General features: G+C 43.2%; 1 long non-coding RNA gene across 1 annotated transcript; it reads right to left on the bottom strand.

Moving 5' to 3' along the window:
- Nucleotides 1–332: 332 nt before the first annotated feature.
- LOC132596760 (uncharacterized) lies at nucleotides 333–5,282 on the bottom strand. The gene is made up of 3 exons (XR_009562768.1): nucleotides 5,231–5,282; nucleotides 1,129–1,325; nucleotides 333–497 (listed from the first exon to the last, which is right to left on the bottom strand). It is a non-coding gene; the product is annotated as an uncharacterized lncRNA (long non-coding RNA).
- Nucleotides 5,283–5,507: the final 225 nt, after the last annotated feature.

The raw sequence follows: 5,507 nt of genomic DNA, 5'->3' as shown, positions 1-5,507 counted from the left end.
AGAGTTCTCACCCCTCTTTATGTCTAATGAGGGCTTTGAGGTTTATTAGGGGGAAATAGCACACACCCCCTCAGCACTCAAATACAGGATTAGGTGGAGCTCACTTGAAAGTGTATATATAGTATTGTTGTTCCTTGGCAAGTGTCTAGTTCTCTTTCCCATAACTTCTATTTGACACAAAATCCTACAAAATTCAAGTGATGAAAGTCAGAGAATAGATGTGGATAAGCGAACATCCTTTTATCATCTCCACAGTTTTCAACCTGCTAAACTGGTAGATATTAAAAAAATTTTTTTTCAGGGAAAAAGAAAATAAAACAAGTGCACCTTCACTGTTGTTAGTGTTTTCTTCTCATTGAATGTAGACACATCATTAGATTTCTTTTTTCTTTGTAGCAAAAGATGAGGAAATCAGAAATGAACAGCAGCCTTTTAACAGCAGCAAATCCCAAGACTTTTGAGATGGTTTTCTTTGCTTCTGTTTTCCCTTCTTTGCCCTTCAAGCAAAACAAAAAACAAAGATAAAAAAGAAGAAACACCATTCCTAGTGGAGAGTTTATTTTGTTGCCACAATAAAGGGGTGGAGACAGTTAATAGCTATTTGAGATGATAATGCTTAGTGATCCCATTCATTTAATCATAATCTTCAAGTGGTTTAAGATTAAGGTGTTTTTGGTCTCTTCCTAAGGACCTTTATATTAATTTACTTAGAACATTGCCCAGACTGTCAATGTCTCCAAATTTCATTAAGTCAAACTGAGACAAATACAATGAGATTTTCATATTTTCTTCCTCTGTGAGACTATCGACTGGAATTATTTTTATTTGGATTCAACTGCAGTGGGGGTCACTTGCTTCCTTTTCTCTATTATAGATAGATATATAAAATATGTGTGTTACGTATCCACACACCCACATACATATTTAAATGAACCAATATTGTTTACAGATAACTTCCCTTTCACTTCTGAGCTTAATGAAGACCTTTCAAAAAGTCAACTCCAGTGGCAGGAGACAGATTCTGCTTCACCCAGGCCAGGATTTATGTTTAAAGTAAGTTGAACTGAACTTCTTCAAAACAGACAAAAAATAATGAGAACAACTTGGAGTATAAATATTTAACTTTACCTCAGTTGTCACGACAGCCCCAGCAATTCTTCAAACACAACCGGAATAAGGCGTCACTTCACTGGCATCAGACCATCAGACCGGGCTGCCTCCGCCTTGCCCTAGGAGCGCTCGTCCCCTGAAGCCCCCGGGTGCCCGTCCCGGAGCGTCCCCAAAGAGGAGGATTGGAGAAGGCGTGACGCGGGGCGGGGGGTGCTCTAGGGAGAAGCGAGGCAAGAGAACGGATTTTTAAACTCTAAGGTCCTGATCGTCTGGCAAGAAATGAACATCAAGAGACCCACCTTTCCCCTGCCGTCTTCCCTGCCCGCTGTTCCTTCCCCTCATTTCTCAGAGCTGTTTTCACAAAATCCTGAGATCCCGTACCTGCAAAAAGCAACCCCCCAAACTCCCTACAAACTAAAGTCGTTCGCACTGCAGATTTACGCTCTTTCTGTGGGGTATGGCTGTGGGCAGAAGACTTTCCGCGTCAGAACTGCTCCGCCCGCGCCTTTCGCGGGAGGAGAGGCTGGTGGCGGTAGCGGGTCGGCCGGCCAGAGGTTGTCCCAGCTCCCGCTACCTGCTCGCCCTCGCCTTACTGTGGTTAGAATCCCGGGAAGATGCACTGGGACGCCGAGAAAGCGCCTCTATGCACCGAAAAGATTGAAAAATAACCCCGACACTCTCATATAGTACCAGTCCCACACCTTGCACTGGCGCGAAGCACCCGGGTAAGATCAAGTGTCAAAGACAGTGGCGGTTTATTTTGGTGCATTTCAGCTCCCCTTTCCGTTTCCAGCAAAATTGAGAACACGGGCGGAGGAAAAACAGGGACCTTCGTGGGGGGGGAAAGACCTCGTGTGTGTGTGTGTGTGTGTGTGTGTGTGTGTGTGTAGGTAGGTAGGTACGGTGACAACTTTCAAGTACATTCTCTATTTAAAAACAAAAACAAAACCCGGACAGAGGCCGATATCTCTTTGCGGTGCAGGAAAGGGTCATTCAAGAAAAGGAACTGTCTGAATTCCGAAAGCGGTTTCTCGGGACTTTACTGAAAAAGTGAGAGTTCCCCGGGAGTTTAATTTGGCCAGACTGTAAAATGTTGTTTTGTATTGGCCTCTTTCCCCATCAGATATCCATTTAAAAAAAAAATACTACAAGCATCTATTAAAAAACATTTCCTTGGACTAGAAATCTACAGCTCGGCAGAAAGAAACAAGCCAAGCAAAAACCCAGGGAATAAAGAGATTTAGAAAATAAAAAACCAAAACTGTGTCCCTTTCTTAGTCATTTGATAGTTTTATTCCCCGGAGACCAAGTGAAGGTAGGGGTTCGTACTTTATTATTTTATTATTCGTATATTATTATTTATCATTTATTCACTTAAATGCTCAGCCTTGACAAACTGTTTCCCCACCGCGGGGTTCTTTTGCAGAACCCAAGCCGGGGTGGTGGAACGAGTCAGGTGAGCGGGTGCGGGGCGCAGAAAGAAAAACACGCTTTGCTTCGCAGAGGGCGGACCCGCAGCAGTCTACTCCGCTGGCCAGCAGGGGGCGCTCTTATGTTATCTCTGGACCAGACAGCCGAGCGGCTCAGAGCTGCAAGACAGGCTTTGCACTTTTACGCAGCTGCAAAAGGAAGGGGAGGGGGGAGTGGAGCTCCTAAACCCTCAGCAGCTCTTCCAGTTGGGTTATTTACCCTCTGTTCGGCAACATACCCATGTGTCACTTTACCTACCCACCCCGCTTATAGTGCACCCCCCTCTCCATCAACCCCTTTTCATCTGCATCTATGAAGCACATGTATAATCTCTCTCCCTAGCCTTGAAATATACATTAATGCAACTTATTAAATGCGACGACGAATAGTCAACATTTTTTTCGCCTGTTAGTTCCGCTGATCCAAGCAGGATTTATTTGCAGATCTCACATCCCGGAGCCATAATGCGTGATTTTTTCCCCTTAAATAAAATTGGTTAAATGTTGACAACCTTTAAGCCAATCTAACACTCAAGATTAGTGATGGGAAACTAATGAGAAAATATAAGATCGCCCGGCCTGAGGGCTGCCAATTAAATCTTCGCTGATTGAAAAATAAAGGCGGACTTGGGGTGTGAGCCCAGCTCAACTTCAACTATTAATTTAACATGTTGCCGGGGTCCCTGCCTTCTCTCCTCTAAACTGCTTCCCATAATAGACCTTCCTCCTCCCCCATCCTTCAACCTAAAAGCCAAATGTTATTTCTCCGAATATTTCAAGAGGTCCAAATCAGGATGATCATTTCTTACACGGTAAATATTAGGCCTTTAAGCAATATGATTTAACTAATTAGAAAATTTACATCATTAAGTCTCAGGGAGAGAAAAAAAGAGAAACAAATCTGCCAGTCATTTTAAAGGAGACAGGCACTATTGAAGTGTGAAGAAATCGGCTCTAATTCAAAAAGGCAATCGGGCAGAAAAAGCCCTCAACATTACCCTGCTAGTTATTAATCAGAAAGGGCTCTCTCTCCTCCCCACTCCCCCTCCTCTCTTAGCGCTGAGTTTAAGTTCGTTTTTTTTGCCAGTGGCCCATGTCATATTTATATTGAGGTTTTGTCTGCTAAAGGATGGAAATCTGAAAATGTTTCAATATGAAGAAATCAGAATCCTCAAAGGAAAAAATATTCACAGAATCACCTTTCTTCCAGACAAGTAAACCTGTTATGATAAACAATCCTCACCCCCTCTTTATTTTTTTTTCGTTCTTTCGTTTTTTCTTCCCATTAAGTTCCTATTTTGAAACCTGCTTGGTGAGAACTGAAGTCTTTGTGTCCTGCTCCCCTCCCCCTCCTTTCTTGCACCCCTCCTTCTGCCAAAGTGAGAAACTTAGACTGAAAGCAGAAAAGTACAAATACATTAACAAAGCCCCACTCACTTGATAAAAAGGCCATGGTCTAGGCGTACATGTCAGGAATCTAAGGGAAGGGGAATCAATCCGGTGGGTCTCTGGACAAAAGATGATGAACTAGAAATTCCCCCCACCTATGTATAATAATTGATAGAGTATGTAATTAAAGTGAAAAAGAAAGGCAGGTAGGTGAGAATTATTTTAAAGTGCATTATTATGTTGTGTGGCTTTTTCTCTATCCCCCCCTTCTCCATTCAATCTTAAAACAGCAGCCTCATTATAGCTAGATGCCCCTTCCCACCTTACTCTTACTTAAGCCCTTGGTGCACCACACACATAGCCCTGGTCTACTCATTCCCAGCAAATTAACTGAAGAGGGAACCGCAATGGAACTTTGTGAGTAGTTCCATTTGGAAACTCAGGCCCTTCCTGGCATCTCTGAGGACTTGTTCTCAGACACTGGGTTAAGAAAAAAATTAATAGCAAGCTTTAGGTATTCAATTTCCCTTCATTATTATTTATTTTTAAATTACAAAGAGGTCCCAAAGCCTCATTTTTCTGCCTTGCTCTATTCTTTTATTGGGTACCATTCCAGCCTCATTTTCTTAACCTCCTCTCCGCCTTACAATCTAAAAGTTTCACAACCTTGCTTCCCACCAAGTCCCTGGGCCTGGAATTCTCAAGTCTTTGGGCTTCTGCCGGCCTGGAACAACTCTCCAGCGTTAGTTCAATGCCATTCTTCACCTTACCAGATTTCAACTTTGCAGGAGAGAGCAGTAGCAGATCTGGGCTATTAACACACCACAGTTAATTCTCTGCGGGAACTTTTACTAGGTGGGACGTGTGGAAGGAGAAAACATCTGTAAACAGTGAGCACTCTTGAGGGTGGGGAGAGAGTTCTGACATAAGAGGTCAGAACACATATAAATGTTCGCAGAATTTGTGAAAAAAACAGTTCGGAGTTAAATTTTGGCGAAATAAGGAAAGGAAAGAGCATGGGGGGACATTGGGAAGAGTCTAGAATGCTCCCCCAATTTAGCTTTCTTTCTGACCGTCACGGAACAGATGGGAGTCGAACGTGCTCCTCTTCGAGAAAGATTAGAGTAAAATGGGCACTTCTGTCACTTTCAGGAGGCGGGACACAGAGAGGTGAAAATATACAAGACAATGGCCTCTGGTGCTGGAGGGCTCCCCTGGCGGGCTCCCACCCTTTGCCCAGTTCCTCTCGGAACTCTCCTTACCTTTGTTGCTTGGATTTGATCTGACACACTGGATGTTCCTGGGCTAGGTTCTTTGAGAGGAAAAAGACCACGAGAATCAACCGGTCTCCTCCTGCATCTACTCCGAAGCCAAGAAGCATTACAATAAAATTTACAGCGCTTTTAACAACTCGCAAGTAAAGCATTAAAATTCTCTTTAATTGAGAAAATATTGATTTTTAAGTCTAGAAAAAGAGAAACCGTAATTTAGTTTCAAACTTTCAAGCGGGAATATAGCGTACTATGTGGCTGTGTTATG

Source organism: Globicephala melas, chromosome 2, assembly GCF_963455315.2.
Source record: "Globicephala melas chromosome 2, mGloMel1.2, whole genome shotgun sequence".
NCBI classification, from domain to species: Eukaryota; Metazoa; Chordata; class Mammalia; order Artiodactyla; family Delphinidae; genus Globicephala; species Globicephala melas.
Note: the sequence above shows the minus strand (reverse complement) of the source record. Positions and strands in the feature narration are given on the sequence as shown.